Genomic DNA, 19,875 nt, shown 5'->3' with positions numbered 1-19,875 from the left:
AGCTGAATGTCAACAGGTAAAACCAGACTCCAAAGCTCTTGCTGTCAATTTGTATTCATCAGCTGATCAGACAATTTGATTATGCACAGTGCATACCTGCAGTACACCCTATTGCATCGTCCTCTGTAGAACAAAGACCATCTAGTAGCTAAGGCTCTGTAATGATCATGGGGACCCTTTCTACTTCCCACGATGTGGAATTCAAACTGGAATTTGATTTTTGTTTTCAAAATTATACCACGGATCAATCTGCTGAAATTTAAGACAGTGTACTTGACTTTCATTCTTTCTGATTGAAGAGCTCTGAAATACAGTCTCTGAATTACATCTGTCTCTTTTGTGTATAAAAGTACATACCTAGGGAGCTGGGTGCAATGGCTCACACCTGTAATCCTAGCTACTCAGGAGGCTGAGATCTGAGGATCGTAGTTCAAAGCCAGCCCGGGCAGGAAAGTCTCTTCAATTAATCACAGAAAGCAGGAAGTGGTGCTGTGGCTCAAGGTAGAGCATTTACCTTGAGCTGAATTGCTGAGGAACAGCACCCAGGCCCAGAGTTCAAGCCCCATGACCGACAAACAAAAAAAGTACATACCTAGGGAATCCATCTTGGAGCTGGTGGACAAAACACAGGTGCTTCTTTCTCTTCCTGCTGAACGCTCCGATGCCCAGCTGGAGTAAACATTCAACCGTCTTAAGGAGGATGTCTTGTCTATGGCCTTCTCCAGGACTCTGGGCTCCTGATACCCTTCGGTAAGATCAGAACCCAGGCCAGTCTGGAGGCCAGAGAGCAGAGCTGGCAAAGCTTATGTTCCATAGGGTAATTAGGCCTAAGTTATTTATAGGTGCTACACAGGTGGTCTCAGCCTCCAGTGATGACTTAGGAGAAGCCCATGGGCACCCTCAGCTGCAACTAATCCCGTGGTTGCCTGTCTTCCTGAAAGAATCTAGATTTCAGTTATTAAGCATATTAATCTAGAATTAACAATTTGTCCTTGTTTTACTAAAAGATTCAGAGAGAAGAATGGAACAACAAAGATTTGATCTGATGGGAAAGATTTACCGGGGTGGTCTAAGTGACCTCCATATCCTGATTTGAAAATAACCAGAAGCCAAGGTGCTGTGCTCACAAGGGAAGAGTCAGTGGGCAAATCTACTGGAGTTTAAGACACACGAATACAACCCCATCCCCTTCTTGGCCTTACCTATCATGTGACTCTAAGGACTTCACTTACTGAAGTGGCAGAATTTTATTTTATTATTTTTTTAGAAGACCATTTTTAAATTATTATTCCAAAACACAGTACAGAGCAATAGGGTTGTTAAGAAATTACCAGGGCTTTGAGACAGACGTTAGTTTTAGGGATATATTCCTCTTCTTGCTTAAGGAAGCACCAAGTAAAACAGTTGGAACAGATTTTTGGATAAAGTGGGAAATCATTGTTTTGCCTGATTTTCTAGATCTGAAAAGATATCATTGAAGGTGTTGTCAATTGCAACTATTAGTATTTTGCTTAGAAAAATTGCCACCTGTGTCTAAGGCTACTGAATTAGCTCAGCAACTTGAGGCTGCCTTTTTTTTTTTTTTTGCTATTTATCCCATCTGTGTTAAATGGTGCTTCCTTCCTGTTATATTACAGTACTTCCTCAAATCATTTGTTTCTAAGGACAAGGCTAGCATATTCCAAGGTTCTTCAACAGAATCATTTAAGGATTGAACCTATCCAATGAACTTTCACTTCGGATAAAATGATGGGGAGTCTTTAGTGCAGAAAATCAAACATTTCATTTGTTCTTAAAATCGCTTTAAGAATTTAGTCTCAAGGGACTGGTTCTGAGATTAACTAGAATTCTGTACTTGAAAAATATTCTAATGACTATTCTTGGACCTATATTGGTAGATGGTAATGTAAAGATAGTAGTTTTGGTCACTTACCAATTCAACTGTGGCCAGACAAGTGATGTTTAAAGTATAAATGGCTGTGAACATGCCAATTTGAGGAGAAAAGCAATTGGGCAAGTTTCTTATGATAACACAGAAGAAAATCTGATAACTGTTCAGCATGCACTAACACTGCGGTTTAAAAATGTTCAATCAACAATCAAGTTAAAAAAATCAATTTTTTACTTTGATCTATTGTATTGACAGTATAGCCAGAGCTAGGGAAAGGACTTACTGGATTATATTAATAAATACAGACTTAATTGTAAAAGGAAGCAGTGTCTACTTGGAGGTTTTAGCAGAAATTGCTGGCGGCAAGGGACAATTGGTATACATTCTATTTGGGTGTAAGAGAAGATATAGCACAGGAAGAAAATAAATTGGACAGTCCAGATTATGGATAACTGAGCAGGGATTCTGCAGAAAGAAAAGCAAATGTGATTGCTCTACTAAGGTAAGAATTGTGAAGAAGGATTTGGGGATGTAGCTCAGTGGTAAAATACTTGCCTTGCATGTGCAAGCCCCAGCAACACACACACACACACACACACACACACACACACACACACACTCAATTGAATTGGCTAACCAATCAGTGGCAGCATTTTAAACAGCTATCCAGAGGGGTTTGAATAGATTCCTTGGAATTCAGTGATTTATGATGCCTGGGTTTACCAAAATATTAAAGTTCTGAAATATCCCTAAACCAAGATCATGGGCCATCCACTACCCACTCTGAACCAAGTGATTCCCTGTTGTTGCTAAGTGTGGTTTCTGTGGCTCTTTCAGAAAACTGGATTCTAGCCAGGCATTGGTGGCTCACTCCTATCATACTAGATTCTCAGGTTCAAAGCCAGCCCAGACAGAAAAGTGTGAGGCTCTTTTCTCCTAATCAGCAGCAAGCCAGAAGTGGAGCCACAAATCAAGCAAATAAGCCAAGTGAAAGCATCAGGCCCTGTGTTCAAGCCTTGGTACGTGGGGGCAAACAACAACAACAGTACATCCACACACAACACAATAACAACAACAAAAACTGGCTTCTCTGAATGTACGGGCCAGATAAAGATAAACAGCCTTTGGTGAATATACAGACAATCTTCCACAAATAAACATGCTTCGTGGTCTTTAACAATTTAGTCAATAGCAAGGGCCAATCTACAGGAAACAAGCCAGGCAGGTATCATTTCATTGTGTATCAAATCCAAGCATTCAAGGAAATTGCAGGAGGATGTATCAAGAAACAAACCTGGTTAATGAAGTGCCCTCAGACCACTACTTTATAAAAAATAAGCCACAATTATGTAAATATGTTCTAGCCGTAATCAATAGCCACCTCAAATGTGATGGTCTAAAAGCACACACATGTTTGGAATTGGAGGCCATGTCTATCCTTCCATTACATGCTTTTCATTACACCAGAGCAACCTTCCTCTTTCTAATCCTTATGTTCCCTTCAGCCTCCGATAGAACACTCTGAACCAAAGGCAGTACTGAGACAATGCTGACAGTTTTGTTTCTGTCAAGAGTAATGAAAAGTGACAGACTATCACATTTAGACTGGAAACTTGATCATTTGCTCTGGGCTTTCCTGCTAAGATTAATTTGGAGACAGGAAAGAGGAAGGACAAAGAGGAGCATGACAGAGCGGAAGAAGTAATGGGCATGGAGGAGGGGAAGAAGAGCTATTAAGTAAGGGAGAGAGACTGTCAATCTGAAGGATGCTTTTCACTTACTTAGCTAAGGGTAGGGGAAAATGGAATATATTTCTGTATGGGTGTTTTTTTATCTAATGTTCCTTACATTTCAAATGTATCCTTTGAGGGAGCATTACATTAGAAGCTTCAGATATGAAAAAGATTGGGAAGAAAGACCACCTTCTCCTCTGTTCTCTTCCTTACCACCATCATTACCATCACCAATATCACCATCACCAATCACGACCATCATCATGTTATCACCACGATCACCACCACCAATACCACCACCAATCACCACCATCACCAGTACCTCTCACTATAGCCATCATTACCACCACTTCTACTACTTCCACCATTGCTACCATCCCAAATAAGGACGTTGGAGTAACTTCTCCAGAGTAATTTCTCCACAGTGAACTTTTTACATCCAAAAGTAGTTACTTGCTATCTTCTCAATTCAAACCCATCAAACTATCACCTTCAACTTTTTTCCCTTTCTCATCCTCAAATGAAGGTCCAAAGGAAATTGAGTCTTGAGGAGAAGAATTCTCCTGAGGCATGAATTGGCACTGTGTAGCTGTTTGGAGCCAGGATAAATACATCAAGCTATAAACATTTCTCTCAGATGAACCAAGAAGTTATACAAGTCTTTCCTTTACCCTGACTCGCCTAACAGAGTTTCAAAATTGAGAGTTGAAAACTTTTTGTTTCCCATAGAAACCAGCACACAAGAGAGCTCTTTTTAATTTTTTATTAGTTTTTTTTTTTTTTTGGTCCGGTCATGAGGCCTGAACTCTGGGCCTGGGCACTGTCCCTCAGCTCTTCAGCTCAAGGCTAGCGCTCTACCCCTTGAGCCACAGCACCACTTCCGGCTTTTTTCTTTTTGCTTATGTGGTGCTGAGGAATCGAACCCAGGGCCTCAGGCATGCAAGGCAAGCGCTCTACCACTGAGCCACCTTCCCAGCCCCAAGAGCTCTTTTTTAAAAAGAACACAAAAAAGGCAGTGAACCTAAGCCTCCCACCCTTGCCCATATGAATATTAGATAGGATGGAAGGGTTCCTCTCAAACGCTACTTTCTGTCAATGGGCTGTGGCTTTGTGGGACACTGGATTGAAAGATACCTTTTCAGGCTCAACAAAAGAAAATGTACAAGCCCTTGCCCTCCAGGGATTAATTGTAACTACAAGCCTATAGAGGTAGGAGAAGACAGTGGAGACCTTCCCATCCCTCCTTTTCCACCCCCCTCTTTCCCCTTTTCCTCTCTCAGAGTCTGATCATTCTACATTTGCACACCATCACATCTTGATGCACTAACCTCAGAGGTGTTTGAGGACCAGGAAATCCATTACAAATGCAGATGTTATTGGTTCATATTAGCAAACCTTGCAAAATGGATGATGACTTAATTCAAGGCCTTGAAATCAGCAGGACATGCTCTCCTTTCTTCTCAGCTCCTCAGCTGGCATTTGCCTTGATCTGCCAAATTCATGTTCTCCAGGCCACTGCCCATGGCTACTGAAATAATTAGAATCCTACTTATGGCCTCAAAACAAGAGAGCGAAGGTTCTTTCTCCACCTCAGCTTCCGTTTAGTAGAAAAACTAATTCTCTGGGAAAGACTCATTTCTGAGCTAGTCTTGGGCCAAGGTGGGGCAGTGATTGCTCACCGTTAGGCAGATGCTTATCCCTCAATCCATTTTGGTAGCTAGAGAGGAAAAGTCCTGTAAACAGGTTGTTCTGATTTGGAGCCCCATGGCTGGGTCAAAGATGGGGGGTGGTAGACAGGATTGGATGAGGGTTTGGTCCCCTCAAAATAGAGTAAGTAGCATGGCTATGGCTACTCTAGGGCAATTAGTATGAGTTTTTCAGTCACTACAACTTGAACTTACTACAGAGGGAACTGGAAAAAAAAATCTGCTATATGATACCACCCAGCTACACAAATATAATTAATAAGTGAAAATTTTCTTCTTGGTTATGAAGATACTTCCAATTTTAGAGACAGTTCTGGTAGAGATATTTCTAAGTTCTAGCAGAAGAAACAAAAAGAGGAATGGGAGTAATTTAGAATACTAATTACTGGCCCCAGCCCAGAGATTCTCTTACTCTATTTAGGGGAGAGGGTTTTATATTTTCTTTTCTTTTTTTTTTTTTGGGTCCGGTTGTGGGGGCTGAACTCTGGGCCTGGGTGCTGTCCCTCAGCTCTTCAGCTCAAGGCTAGTGCTCTACCACTTGAGCCACAGCGCCACTTCCGGCTTTTCTCTTTTTGCTTATGTGGTGCTGGGGAATCGAACCCAGGGCCTCATGCATTGCAAGGCAAGCGCTCTCCACTGAGCCACCTTCCCAGCCCCGGGTTTTATATTTTCTAAAGCTCATTCCCAGAATATTTTTTTGGTCAGTCATGGGGCTTTAACTCAGGGCTTAGGCACTATCCCTGAGCTTTTTTGCTCTACCACTTGAACCACAGCACCATTTCCAGTTTTCTGGTGGTTACTTGGAGATAAGAACTTTTCTGCCTGGTCTGGGTTCAAACCGAAATCTTCAGATCTCAGCCTCCCAAGTAGCTAGGATTACAGGCATGAGCTACCAGTGCCCAGTTTCCCAGAATAATTTTGACATGTCAGATTCACAGAGCATACTTTGAGAAACAGTGGCCTAACACCTTGCACTTCATAACCCAAGATTAGATGCATGACCAAGTTCCAAGTGGAAGTTGGCACAACAGGAAAGTTCAGCTCCTTTCCGGTTTTCTCCAGCTATCTTCTGCTGTTTCATTTGCAGTGGGGAAACACAGATGCTCTTTTAGGCCTACAGTCTTTTCATCAAACTCTTCAAAGCCCTAGGCATCAGTTTCCCAGTTCCCATCTGCCTCAGGGTTTTGCCCCCTTCAGAAGTGAGTTTCCATTGCCGTGGCTGCTGGGATTATGATGGCTGGAGGTCCTTAGATGATGTCCCTTTCCAGGAACACTTAGGCAACACCTAGTCTAAGGTCCCATTCCTTAGCAGTAGTTTGCACTCAACCATAGGTCACTCCATACAGAGGTATAAAGGCCCGGCCTCTTTCTACTCTAAGTCTGTGAACTCTGCAGGATGAGCTAGTCCCACTGGTGTTGAATCCTCCTCTGGTGACTTGTGCTCCTTCACCCTCAGGTGTTGTTACTGAGGGCCTATTGCCATAACCACCTACCTGCCATTTCCATCACAGTGTGCTTTCCCTAGGAATCTGGTTGAGGAGCAACCCAATCAGAGCACCGCACCCCGCACTGCACTGGTCTCTGCCATTTGACCAAGAATTATCTGTTCCTTTTTGGAAGTAACAAACTAATTCAGCTGCAGAAGATGATAGGCTCATTAAGGGCTCTTCTAGGTTGTAAGTTGGAATTTCTGGAGTGCTTTATGAAGAAAGGGAATGATGACAAGGCAGAGTTGGAGGGAAGAAAAATTGACATTTGACAAGGCAGTCAAATGGTCTCATGGTTTAGATCCCACCCATGAGTGAGCAGCAAGCCCCCTAGGAGATCACAGCAGGCACATAGGCTGGAGAGTGTGAACAGGGTGTGTGTGGAAAAGCAGAGGATTCTGCTTGCTTGGAAAGGACGGCTGAGGATAGACCAAGAACAATTGAATTTAACTCTGAGAGATGTTAAATGGCCAACAACAAATTACCACAAATCTAGTTTTGTAGTATCTTAATTGGCTTTATTGGCAATTCTGGGAGCAAAAATGCTTCCAAATCCTCTGTGTTCCACCACACAGGACCAAGACGGTAGGTTGGTTATAGAACACATCTGTCTTCTTTGAACATGGTTTGGTCTCTGGTGACTGAGGTTCAGATACTTGTTACAAGGATAGTTTATAGTTTGTTTACTCATGAAATTAGGGAACCATTCACGATGTATTCAGAAACCGTTAGGTCAAACTTAACCTATGAAGTATAGATAGATAGATAGATAGATAGATAGATAGATAGATAGATAGATAGATAGATAGATAGATAGAGCAAGGATTCTAGCTCCTTAGGTTCCAGGCATGGTCTGACAGTTCTAGCAGTGGGTAAAAGAATAATTTCCTCTGCCAAGTGGGAATAATACCTGCCCAAGTTTTCTCTCCCAGAATTCTCACAACTGACATAACACATGTGAACATCATGGAAATGCTACACTGCCTATAGTCCTACTTTTGCCATGACCCTGAAGTCTATAATCCCATAGTAAAACCCCTAAACCGACTTACAGCAGAGACCTATTGCCTTCTAAAGAGCTTTTTGGTAATGGTCACGCCAAAGCCACTCTGCGGTGGTCCTGAAACAACAGGATCCTTATACTTCCTTTTCCACACTCCCAAGCCCACTTAGAACAAAGACCCATCCTTTCCAAAGTGCTTTCATGATAACTGTATTGCCAGCAACCCAACATTTACCCAGATAGCTAATAGAGCAGGGAGGAAAACCTATTACTTCACTTATATTTTTGGTGATGACCCTGGTAGCCAAGTGTTTTCTCTGTTTTATACAGAAGGAATGAGGGATATGAACACAAGCATTTCCCTAGAGTCACACAGCTAGCAAGGAAGTCAAAGCTTGAACCAGCTCTTCCTGATATCAAATATCTTAACCACTAACCCAGACTGTCTGGAAAAAAATGATTCAGATGACCACTCACACCTCCATCTTCACAATTGTCATTTGAGAAGAAAACTCAATAGCTATGTTTGGATAAAGGGTTAAAAATACAGGGTCCTATCCAAAACACACTAATAACTTTTCCCTTTTGTTACATTCCAAACACATATGTACTTTCCACCCGCTCCAGAGTTGTAACATCCGTGCAGAGGCTGAGGCTTATGACCTATCAGCACCTTCAAGATCAGCCTGGAAACCAAGAGAAATATGATGTGAGAGTTTATTTTTCTCTCTCAAAACAAGTCTTAAGCAACTAGCCCTTTTTAGAGGAAAAGCAGGATTGCTGAAGGCCCAATACACAGTAGATTTATATATTAACCCTATATTATGATGATCATATATATATATATATATATATATATATATATATTACTTAAGAAAAGGCTGAAGAGAATTAGGAGTTGCCTGGCTTGGGTTTAAGAGGTGGCATGCAGCAAAAGAGCCAGATATGGTCCTTTGGGGAAAAAGAAAAGGGCAATAAAACATATGAAGGTGTGTGGTATCATGCCAAAAGCAAAATAATATTCCACTAAAACCACAGCCCCCGTCATATGTTATTATTCCTGCAATGGTTGACAATGACTGGCACAGGGCACGAAACAATAATGTCTGGTGGGTTTGGCATCACTCTATGTTAACAGGAAACCGTGTTCTTTTGATTCTGTTGATTGGCTTCCTGTTGAAGGCCATCCATGGCAGAGCTGAGAGTATATAAGACTATTGTCCAATTTCCATTTTTTTAAACCAGTGCCTCTTGCTTCTGGCATGGGAAGTTGGCAGACTTTATTTGATGTATTGGGCTCCAGTCAGGCACAAATCACTCCTGAAAGGCTGGTTGTAAATGTTGCATTTAGCATTTAGTTAGGGAAGGAAAAAACTATTGACATGCAAAGGCATACACATGTACAAACAACTCCAGATGAAGACCTATTTGTTCAGTGGCAAATGCATAGATTTGACTCATTCATTGCCATCAGCATCAAGAGTCCGTGTTACTGAGGAGCAGCTCTGCCTCCCAAGGAGCCCCTTGGAAATGTGTCAAAGGGACAGACTGCCATAAGGGAAGGAAGAATGAGCCTAGGTGGGGCTCCACTAAGCTCTGAGAGAGTCTCTAAGCCTGATCATCTTGAAAAGTCACTGAGAACTTGGTGAAGGGTAGATAGTTGGGTTTGGGCCAGAGAAGAACCACGTTGATTAACTGGTGTTCTCTGCCTAACCACATCCACACACATGCTTGATATTCACAAATAAGAGCCTGGACAGTATTTTATATTTGATGGATTCCACGCATAATTTTTATTAAATTGATTTCAGGATGAGATGCTGAGTAATTTCTGTTTTGACTTTGTATAACAGAAACAGTATGTCTCTAATAAAGTAGCTCATTTAAAAAAAATGATAAAGAAATACAACTGATGCTAATAGTGACTGAAGCTGACACTGAGTCAAGGTACTTTGCCATCCCTTCTCTGTCTCTGCCATTCACTAGGCATTTGACCAGTCAATGGCAACCAGCCAGGACACAGTCTTTTCTCTTTAACCAGAGATGTGATCAGTTCCTGAGGTCCATCCTGACCACTCAGAACTTCCACTGGTCTTGGCCATTAGTGCCTCCCTGTTTCAAGCAAAAATACCAGTAACAACATAATAAAAATTTATTTCATGTCCAGGTAAAGAATTGTAGGCCATCAGCATCTTGGGAGTTAAATTACAGATATTTACTCAATCACAAATTCTGTCAGGTCTGGCTTAATTTATATCTTATGGTGGCCAAGAGACTCATCTTGGCCCCGATCTATGAAATTCTTTTGTTAGAGATAACAAGGAATTATGCAGCCATCAAAGCTCCGGTCATGCTCATGATGGATGCTGGTGGGCAGCCTGGGCACAGGGGTGGCTAGAACCAGGTGGATAGAAGCCTCACAAAAAGTGACTGAAGGCTCTTTGGTTTGACAAGACTTCTTGGAAATGTGTATAAATAGCAAGGGAATCTGAACTGACCCCCTCCTGGTTACTGGGAGCAAGTAGAGTAAGAGAGTGACTGGTATTCTTAAAACCAAGCCAGATGAGTGGCATGATTAGGAAGGGGTACTGGGACTGGCGGATGAATTGCACCTTCCTTGTATCTGGAGATGACACTCTGGTTAGAAAGACTCACATACTTCTGTCTCCTCTGGGTCATGGCCAGGTCTGCCTTCCGCAGAAGCTTTCAAGGATTATTTCTCTCCCTCTGTATTTCTTCTTTCTCCTTTCTTCTCTGCTCGTCCTCTTTATTGTAGTGTATTGTAACTATCATCATTTGTTCTGAAGCTGGCTATCCAGAATGGCTTGGCAATCAGCAGACTCTGGAGGTCATTTGGGAGGATGGAACCTAAAGGCTTGGCCAGAAAGTGGGGTCAAAGAGAGCAGCCAGAAGAGCAGGGTGTGGGTTGAGGTGTGCAGGGGTGTCAATGAGCGCTGGCTCCAGTTTACAGAGACAAAAGTGGCTGAACTCCCAGCTGCTTGGCCAAGGCAGCTGGTCCTCCTTTCTCTAGACTCCCAACCCAGTCTCCCCGGAGCAGCTTACTCCGTCATTCTAGCCTCTTTGAGGTTCTGTGAGATGCTGGAATCCTAGCTACTCATCACAGCTTCTGCTGTTGGTCCAAGTGGCCTCCGGTCTTCTCAGATACCCACCCCTTCCCAGCCATGCCTTCTCTGTTCTTAGGGAGCCCCCCCCACTAGGGTCTCCCAATATTCTAGTCTCCATCTTCAAACTTTTGGGAGAGTGTCACACCATGGCTAGTTAGAGACCAGCCTGAAATGGAACTCGGAGCTCTGGGAACTTGGCTCTTGCTTCTTTAATATTACCTTCTTTGCTTCCCAAATTATTGCTTTGTGCTGCAACTGGTGTGCAGCTCCATCAGTTCAAGTCAAGAAGAAGTGAAGCTAACCAGCTGAGCGGTGCTCTCGGTTTTGTTCTTCTATATGTGGTGTGAAATCCTGATGGGCCTGGGACATTGCTTTGCCTATCTCTAGATATACTCTTGGAGTCTATGATTTAACTGACAGCTGCTCTGTTCATTTTGAAATAGCTTTCAAATTCCATTGAGGTTTAGAACATAACCAGTGGGACTCCCTGAGCCCTCCGCCCTTTTCCAGATAGCCCCCATGCCCTTGTGTTTTCTTTCAGGAAAAAGGAAACCCATCTAGGACCTCCAAAGTGACCAGAACTATTGAATCCCACATCCATGAGCAGGTGCCATTACTAAGCCCTCCTTTTGTGCAGCAAACTACAAGTGTTTGCAACATCTTGGACTTGAGCATTCTGAATGTATTTCTGCGAATACAAAAGATGAATTCGGAGTGTCATTTGACTGCTGCTTTGTTCACTGTGTTTCTCTTCTACCCAGGTAAGTGCCACCAAGGCAGGACTTTCCATTTTCCTCACTGGGCCTCTGGTACCTAGAACCAAATTTGGAACATCAAATGTATCCAAAGTGCATTGTGTGCACATGTGCAAGTACCACATGAAACAACCCAAAATACAAAGGTCTGCTAATTTAAGAATTTAAAACAGCCAGACACCGGTGGTCATTCCTATAATCCTAGCTACTGAAGAGGCTGAGATCCGAGGACCAAAGTTCAAGGATAGACTGGGCAGACAAATCTGAGATACTCTTATTTCCAATTAACCAGCAAAAAGCCAGTGGTGGAGCTGTGGCTCAAGTGGTACAGTGTTGGCCTTGAAAGTGAGAATATAAGTATAAGTGAGAGTATAAGCCTCAGTACCAGCAACAAACAACAGACAAATAAATAAATATTAAAAGGTGCCCCACAAATGTGCGTGAAATGAATGAACAGGTTGAGATTTCTGTAATCACAGGAAGATGCACATGAGCTGTCCCAACTCTGACCACTAGAAACACAGTTGTCCCTGTCTGCGTGGAGATGACTCCTACCTCCTCCATATTCTTCCTTTTCTGCTTATTTTTCTTTCCATTTCTACATGTCTTTAACTCTCCTACCAGTAACAGGAGTGACCCATTTCCTCTTCGGTTTCTAAACCACCATCCATGCCATGTTCGCCTCACTTTGCCTCTGGTAAAAAAAAAAAAAGAAAGAAATCCTTCCAGAAGTTTGACTCAGGACTAATCAAAATAAATGTCATCCAAAGCCATGGCGAATTTCTCAACGATGAGTCACATCCCCTGTACTGAGAACCTGGGTTTTAGTCAAGGAAGAAAGTTTAAAAAGCAATCCTCATGGACACCCCTTTTCCGCAGCCCTCTGCCCACTGGCTGCAAGAATTGATCCTTTTCCTGTTCTTTAGTTGCTGCTCTGGGCCACGCTGGGCCAACTCTCCCTTCGCTTCCGTCCCCAGCAAGTTTCAGAAGTGTTGCAATGAGCTCTGTCTAACCAGCAGGATGCGTCCAATGCACCTTCTCTCTAGGAGTCATGGCTGCCACTGCCAATTGAGGAGAGGGAGATGTAAGCCACAGTGGATTTCACTGCAGGCTGTGGGCCAGGGCACCTCCAATTTCCCTCTCCAGTTGGAAACAGGGCATGAAAGGTACAGGTTAGAAAGGAGCCATGGCCGCTCAGTTCAAAAGCCTCATTCATGAAGCTGAAAAAAAAAAATCCCCTAGCGCTTAGATTTGCTCTGTTCTCTTTTTCTCTTTTCCTCTCCCATGTGTGCAGCAGTCCCAGGGCATCCATGTACAATAGGGAAGAAAGAAGGAAGAAGAGAGGGCGGGGGTCGTGAGGAAAGAGAGAGGAAGGAACCTTCAGGCTTACCCAAGCGTGCACAAAGGTGGCACAGGCCTGCATGCCATCAGAAAGAAAGGGAATTAAGCCTGTTCTCACACATGACAGGCAGTGACAGGTTGAGAAATTGCTGCCTAGGTCAGGGGAAGGTCACTAACAAGTTTTTCATGTCTCCATTATGTAGGAAAATGACTGGGGCAGAATACGCTTCCAGCAAGCGTGGCAGAGAAAAGCCAAGCAATGCCGGGGGAATGCCGGGGCTGGGAGAAAATGCATTTCAAACTGAAAGAGAACCAATGATCCTTGCAAAAATGAATGATCCTGGGCCCTCAACAGATCCTGGTGGAGTGAATGAATGAATGAATGTGTGAAGTGTTTTTCAAGGGGTCTGGAGCATGCAGAGGTACTAGCTGAGTAGCAGTACCCACAGCTATCACAACCAAGTCCAGTGTTGGAAACCACAAGTGTGTCTGCCCATCACCCAGCTGGGTTCCACAGGTGCAGTCAGGACACTGGAGGAACAGGGAAGAGATGAGGACAGACCCACCCAGAGTGCTGAGTCTCCTGGAGAACAAAGATAGTGACAGTCACTATCTCAATGGCAGTGACAAAAAGGGCAAGTAGAAATGGGTGCACGTTGAGTTGCGCTGTGCTCTGAGATGGATCCTAGCTTCCCTGAGTAAGGACTGTTTAACTAGTACCCAAAGGAGTGATGGGATGGTTTTCCTTTTATCCTGCCTGCACCTGCCTGAAGATGCTTCATTTCCAAGTCAAAACACTAATATATATATTCATATATATGTATATGTGTGTATATGTATATATGTACATATATTCATATATGTACATATACTTATATATATACATATGTGTATAGATATACACATATATCTATTTGTTTACAGATATATATGTACATACACATATATACATATGTGTATAAATATACACATATATACATTGAAACATTACATGGTATCCCATGAGAATGTATACTTTCTAATGTACCAGTTAAACATAAATTTAAAAACCTGACAAAGCTGAGAGAGAATTTGAACTCTAACCAGGGGATTACCCAAAAATCCTACCTCAAGTTATTTAAGCTAAGAAAGAAAATTTTCTGTCCCACGAAAGTCCAGAAGATAGTAGAGCTTCTTTATGGACTATAAGGAACAAGGACTTAAGCAGAATCTGAACTTTTTTATTTGACTTGTGATGGTCTCAGGCCCATGCCCAAGCACTGGACACTCTTCAGCTTTTTTGTCTGTTATGGGATTTGAACTCAAGGCCTGTGCGTTGTCCCTGAGCCCCTTTTTTTTCAGGTTATCACTCTACCACTTTGAGCCACAGATCCACATCTGGTTTTCATGTGATTAATTGGAGATAAGAGTGTCACAGACTTTCTTGCCTGGGCTGGCTTTGAACCATGCTCCTCAGATCACAGCCTTCTGAGTAGCTAGGATTACAGGCATGAACCACCAGCACTGGCATTTGGGTTTTTTGCTTTTTGTTTTGGATCCAAACAATGGGATGATTAATGTGCCATTCACCCCTGACCTGTCATCATCACCTGAGAAAATACAGGAACAGAGGTGCTTAATACAGTCTTCTCAACACTTGTTTTGAAAAGGTGAGTCTTGGGGTTGGAGGTATGGCTCATTTGGTAGCTTGCTAGACAATAAGCTAAAGCACCAGGTACTGAGATTGAGTTCCAGCCTTGGACCTTAAAAAAAAAAAAAAACAGAAAGGAAAAAATGAAAATGTGAGTTAAGGCTCTGAGCTGTGGTTCAAATCTCTCATCCTAGCTACTTGGGAGGTGAAGATTGGGGGATCATGATTAGAGGCCAGCTAGGGCAAAACGAAGGAGTTTGCTGAGATTCTATCTTAACCAATAGTGGGGCATAGTAGTGTTGTCCCAGCGCTGAGGGAGAAATGTGATGCCTGGGCACATGGCATACCTGTCATCCCCAGTGACAGGGAGCCACAAGTTGGAGAATGAAATTTATGTCTGGGCAAAAGTTGAGACCCTACTTAGCAAGTAAGCAATGCAAAATGGGTCTGGAGTTATGGCTCAAGTAGTACAGGACCTGCCTAGCAAGCATGAGGCCCTGTGTTCAATCCGTATTTCAATCCAAATTTAGTTCACTTAGTAGGGCACAATTTGAGCATAATGTAAGCTTCGCATGGGAAGGGTTTGTTTAGTTAGTTTGGTTCTGCTTTATTATTATTATTATTACTATTATTATTATGTGGTCTGTATGCTGGTCCTAGGGCTTAAATTCAGGGCCTGGGTGCTGTCCTTGAGCTTAAAGATTAATGTTCTACCACAGGTGCCACAGCTCTACTTCCAGCTTTTTTGGGAATAGGAGTCTCATGGACTTTCCAGTCCAGCCTGGCTTTGAACCATGATCATCAGAACTCAGCTTTCTGAGTAGCTAGGATTACAGGTGTGAGCCCCTGATGCTTGGCTTTCACAGCCAGTTGTTGTTTTTTTTTTTTTTAATTCAATTTTTTTTTTCCTGGTCATGGAGCCTGAACTCTGGGCCTGAGCACTGTCCCTGAGCTCTTCAGCTCAAGGCTAGTGTTCTACCACTTGAGCTATAGCACCCACTTTCAGCTTTTTCTGCTTATGAGGTGCTGAGGAATCGAACCTAGGGCCTCATGCATGCAAGGCAAGTACTCTACCACTGAGCCACCTTCCCATCCCCTTAATTCAATTTTTTATTGTTATTATATAAGTGATGTACAGAGTGTATATAGTTTCAAAATTTAGATGAGTACATTTCTTTTTAGATGGTGTCGCCCCTTTCTTTGGTCGCTCCCACACAGGCAGTTTTATTATAGATCTGCCTCACTGCTTTGCAGATAATTCAACTAATTGTTCTAACTAAAGAACTATCCTACAAGCCAGTGCTAGTGGTTCATGCCTCTAATCTTAGCTACTCAGAAGGCTGAGATCTGAGGATCGTGGTTCAAAGCCAGCTAGGCAGGAAAATCCATGAGACTCTTATCTCCAATTAACCACCAGAAAACTGGAAGTGGATCTGTGGCTCAAGTGGTAGAGCACTTGCCTGAGCTGAAGAGCTGAGGGACAGCGCCCAGGCCCAGTGTTCAAGACCCACAACCAACACCAACAACAACAAAGAATTATTCCCAACAACAACCACAAAAACCAAGAATTATCCTAGGAGCTTGTGCTTTGCTGTTCGTTTACATTTACCTATACACACAAACACACGCAGTTAACATTATATGTGTATGTGTCACCACTCATAACTTAAAGACTGTCCACTGGGCACAACACTATTAAGGGATTAAGTTTTCACCACATGGACTCTGAAGGACATGTTCAAACCATGGTACCATGGGGAGAGAAAGAAAAATCTATGGATAGGTAAAGTTCAAGTGCTGAGAAATCAGGAAGAATAGGCTTGAATGAGAATCAAGAACTGGGCATGGTAATGGGCACCTGTAGTAATCCCAGGACTTGGGAGGTGAAAGCAAGAGGATTGTGAATTCAAACCCAACCTGGATTACATAGCAAGAACCTGTCTCACAAACACATGATTGACATTGGCCTAGAAGCATTGTACACATCACCTGACTTGTGGAGTTATAACTCCTTTGTACAACTACTTGATAATAATTAATTCCAAAATACATATATGAAAAAGTAACTTCAAAGAAGAAGAAATAGAAGAGATTGAAAGAACATTGCTGAGAGTGAAAAGCTTATGGAAAATAGGAGGGTCCTCTTCCACAAAGTGCTGTCCATATACAAAGACCTTTGTGGCCAAGTGGCTCCTTTTATACCATGAGTCCCTGGTTTGATGGTTTCAAACCACTACAGTTTCCCATGACTTTACCTGTTGGGTGAAGCCCAAGAGCAATAAGAAGGGCCGGAAGAAATATCCAGCAGGTACATAGAAGTTAGGCACACAAATCCAGCTGTAGTACACTGCATCAGATTTCCAATTTTGATGAAGCCTCCAAACCCCCATGGCCCCAAACAGAAAAGCAAGCTTCAAGATTTTAAGAGGAAAAAAAAAACACCTCAAAACATTTGACCTTCTTTCTACCACTTCATAATAATAGCTGCAATCCTCCCCACATCCACCTCTCACAAACATTTCAAGTGTTTCTTTTTTCAAGATAAAGAGCTATAATTACTATACAACTGACACGCTTATAAATCATTTTACATGTCTGGAACTGTACTACCACTTTTATTAGATGGCTTTTGTCTTTCCCTTTTTGTGTACTGACAAAGTTTTCAGGTACTGTACCCCTGGTCCCTTTTTCTCTAAGCTCTGTGGTTTTATTGTGCAATTTTGCATAGTGCAGTGAGTCTCAGGAATGCATGTATTGCATGACAGCACAGCTGTGCTGTAAGGTAATACATAAGACTGCTAAAATACAGCAATCTTAATTCCCACATTTCTCCCTTGGCTGTGGTTTGGTGACTATAGGCTCTAGGTATGAACTTATAAATTAAACTTATCTCTCCTCTTTGGAGTTCTGAACCAGAACTATTTTTGAGAAGTCTACACAGCACAGCGATTCAGTGAATGACCCTCCAAAAGTCCCTTCTGTCTTCTAGCATAAATTCATTCATGCTCAACTCCAGGAAGATGGAGAGTTGCTTACTGAAGGCTCCTTGCTGGAGTCCTGTCTCTTTAAATGGCTCCTATTGAATGCTTTCTCCCTCCCTCCCCCATCTCCATCTTCTGTGATGCTGCCTGAGTTGTCAGGACCCCACACTGGACTCTTTTCTGGGTAATCAAGAGGACAGTCTGCAATGCTTGCATAGCTCTAGTGTGACTGACTCACACGCTCAGAAGGAGCCTCAGCTGTGGGCTGGGCTTCTTCCAAGCTATCCTCAGGGTGTTCTGGAAGGTTCTACCCTCCTACAGGGCTAAGACCCTTCTCTGTGGGAGTAACCAGAGACCAACGCTGCTGGAGGCAAGGAGAAGGGGTTGGAAATCAGACCATAGCTACCTCAAAAACCATATTTAAAGTACTGCCTTCAGAACTGCTTTTCCTGGGGAATTTTATTATTCTTCCTGATCGCCTAACACATGTCAGAGTTTGGAGAGTTAAGGAAATCCCCCACTGGCTAAGCTTTATTTTACTCTAAAAGGCAAGTTTCTAACTCTTCCTGTTTCTGAACTCCAGTAGCTTTGTCTACACAAGGACACCACTGTGTGGCTCAGTTAAGACAACCCCAGAAGGAAAGGTGTAAATTATGTCACTCACTCCAATGAGGTAGACACTTTGAAACCAGTTCACGAACAGAGTCTTAAAGTGACAAGCTCTAGAATCCTGGAATCTGACAGATGCTCTTTAGCTAATTTTTGTTTCCCTGGTGCCTGTACTGGGGCTTGAATTCAGGGCCTTGTGCTCTCACTTGGCTTTTTCATTCATGAGTAGCATCTATCACTTCCTCAGGTGAATTCTTCCTGGCTTCAGAGTATTTTTACCCCTCCAGGAATAACAATGAACAACTAGGATAATTGCTTTGATTCCAAATTCATCTCCCCATCTATTGGGAATCTAGAGGTTTCAGCTCTAAATGGCAGATGTCACTCCTACAATGCCGAAATTACCTACCATGAAACTGAAAAGACATTATTCACAGATGGGTGTGTTGGGAAGGCTGGTGGCGAAGAAATATTTGAAGTGGTTGGTTTATAAGCAAGGCCAGATAGTCACATTGAAAGTCTATGTTTTGCCTAGTGATGCTCCTGTTCAGAAAGGCAGTGGGATCCTACGTATAAGAGCAACCTTTAATGAGAGGCTGTCTGGATTTGATTTTTGGCTCTGACATCAAAAGTTGCTCAACCTTCATGAAGTTACATTCCATCCTGTGCCTGCTTCCCTCCCTCCCTCCCTCCCTTCCTTCCTCTTTCTTTCTTTTCTTTCTCCCTCTCCTGCTCTCTCTATTTCTCGTTCTTTCTCAAAGTTTCATTATGTTGCCCAGGCTTGTCTTGAACTCCTGGACTCAAGCAATCTTCTTGCCTCAGCCTCCCCAAGTCAGTGGGACTACAGACATGGATCGCCACATCTGGCCAGTATTGGTTACTGATGGTCTCATTTCACACTGTTATGTGACTCGATTGAGGCAAATAAAGGAAGACCCCTCAGAAATATTTGTCATGGTTATTTTATAAAGAGAGGCAGCCTTCAGCCATTTCTGTCTATTTCGGTCATTTGGGTTCTGATAAACAACCGATTTTAAGCTGAGTTCATGAAGTCATACTTGAAAGAATCACAGCTATGGATTGGTTGTTTGTGTTAAAGTAGGATGAGGGCACACAGAGAACAGAAATGCATGGAAAACACAGCTGTACTTTCAAGATTTTGTGGGCTTTTCCTTTCTGTAAGGGGTCCCGGCCTAGGGGCAGGGCTGTGTGCTACAGCCTGCCCTTCCAGTTTGCCTCACTTGATCTTTCCCTGTTCTTCCCAACTCCTCCTTCAGTGATTCATTGTTCGGGTTGGGGATGGTGGGAATAATTGCACAATGAAAATAGCTAGTGCCACAAATCAAGGATTCCCCCCCCCCCAGGCACTTGTTAAACATTCACCAGTGCCCAGTGCCCACAGACTTTGTTTGTGCTAATCTTTTTGGGTCCCCCACCCCCTGCACCAGTGCCCCTTCCCCCCCCCCCCCAGATATCCTCCAGCCTACACAGGGCCTGTCATCACTGCTTCTGGCTTCCCTAGGGGGACAGACATGTTATCAACCCGCCCTCTGCAGAGCTGTGGTCCTTCTGGTGGGCCACCCAGTCTTTCCCCAGGGAGAAGGAGGCAGGAAA

At 43.1% G+C, this 19,875-nt stretch overlaps 1 long non-coding RNA gene across 1 annotated transcript; it reads left to right on the top strand.

The window, feature by feature from the left end:
• The first annotated feature begins 2,317 nt into the window (after positions 1 to 2,317).
• LOC122110055 lies at positions 2,318 to 10,746 on the top strand. The gene is made up of 3 exons (XR_006147805.1): positions 2,318 to 2,402; positions 5,268 to 5,270; positions 10,736 to 10,746. It is a non-coding gene; the product is annotated as an uncharacterized LOC122110055 (long non-coding RNA).
• Positions 10,747 to 19,875: the final 9,129 nt, after the last annotated feature.

Source organism: Dipodomys spectabilis, unplaced genomic scaffold (assembly GCF_019054845.1).
Source record: "Dipodomys spectabilis isolate Male_0828 unplaced genomic scaffold, ASM1905484v1 ptg000073l, whole genome shotgun sequence".
NCBI classification, from domain to species: Eukaryota; Metazoa; Chordata; class Mammalia; order Rodentia; family Heteromyidae; genus Dipodomys; species Dipodomys spectabilis.
Note: the sequence above shows the minus strand (reverse complement) of the source record. Positions and strands in the feature narration are given on the sequence as shown.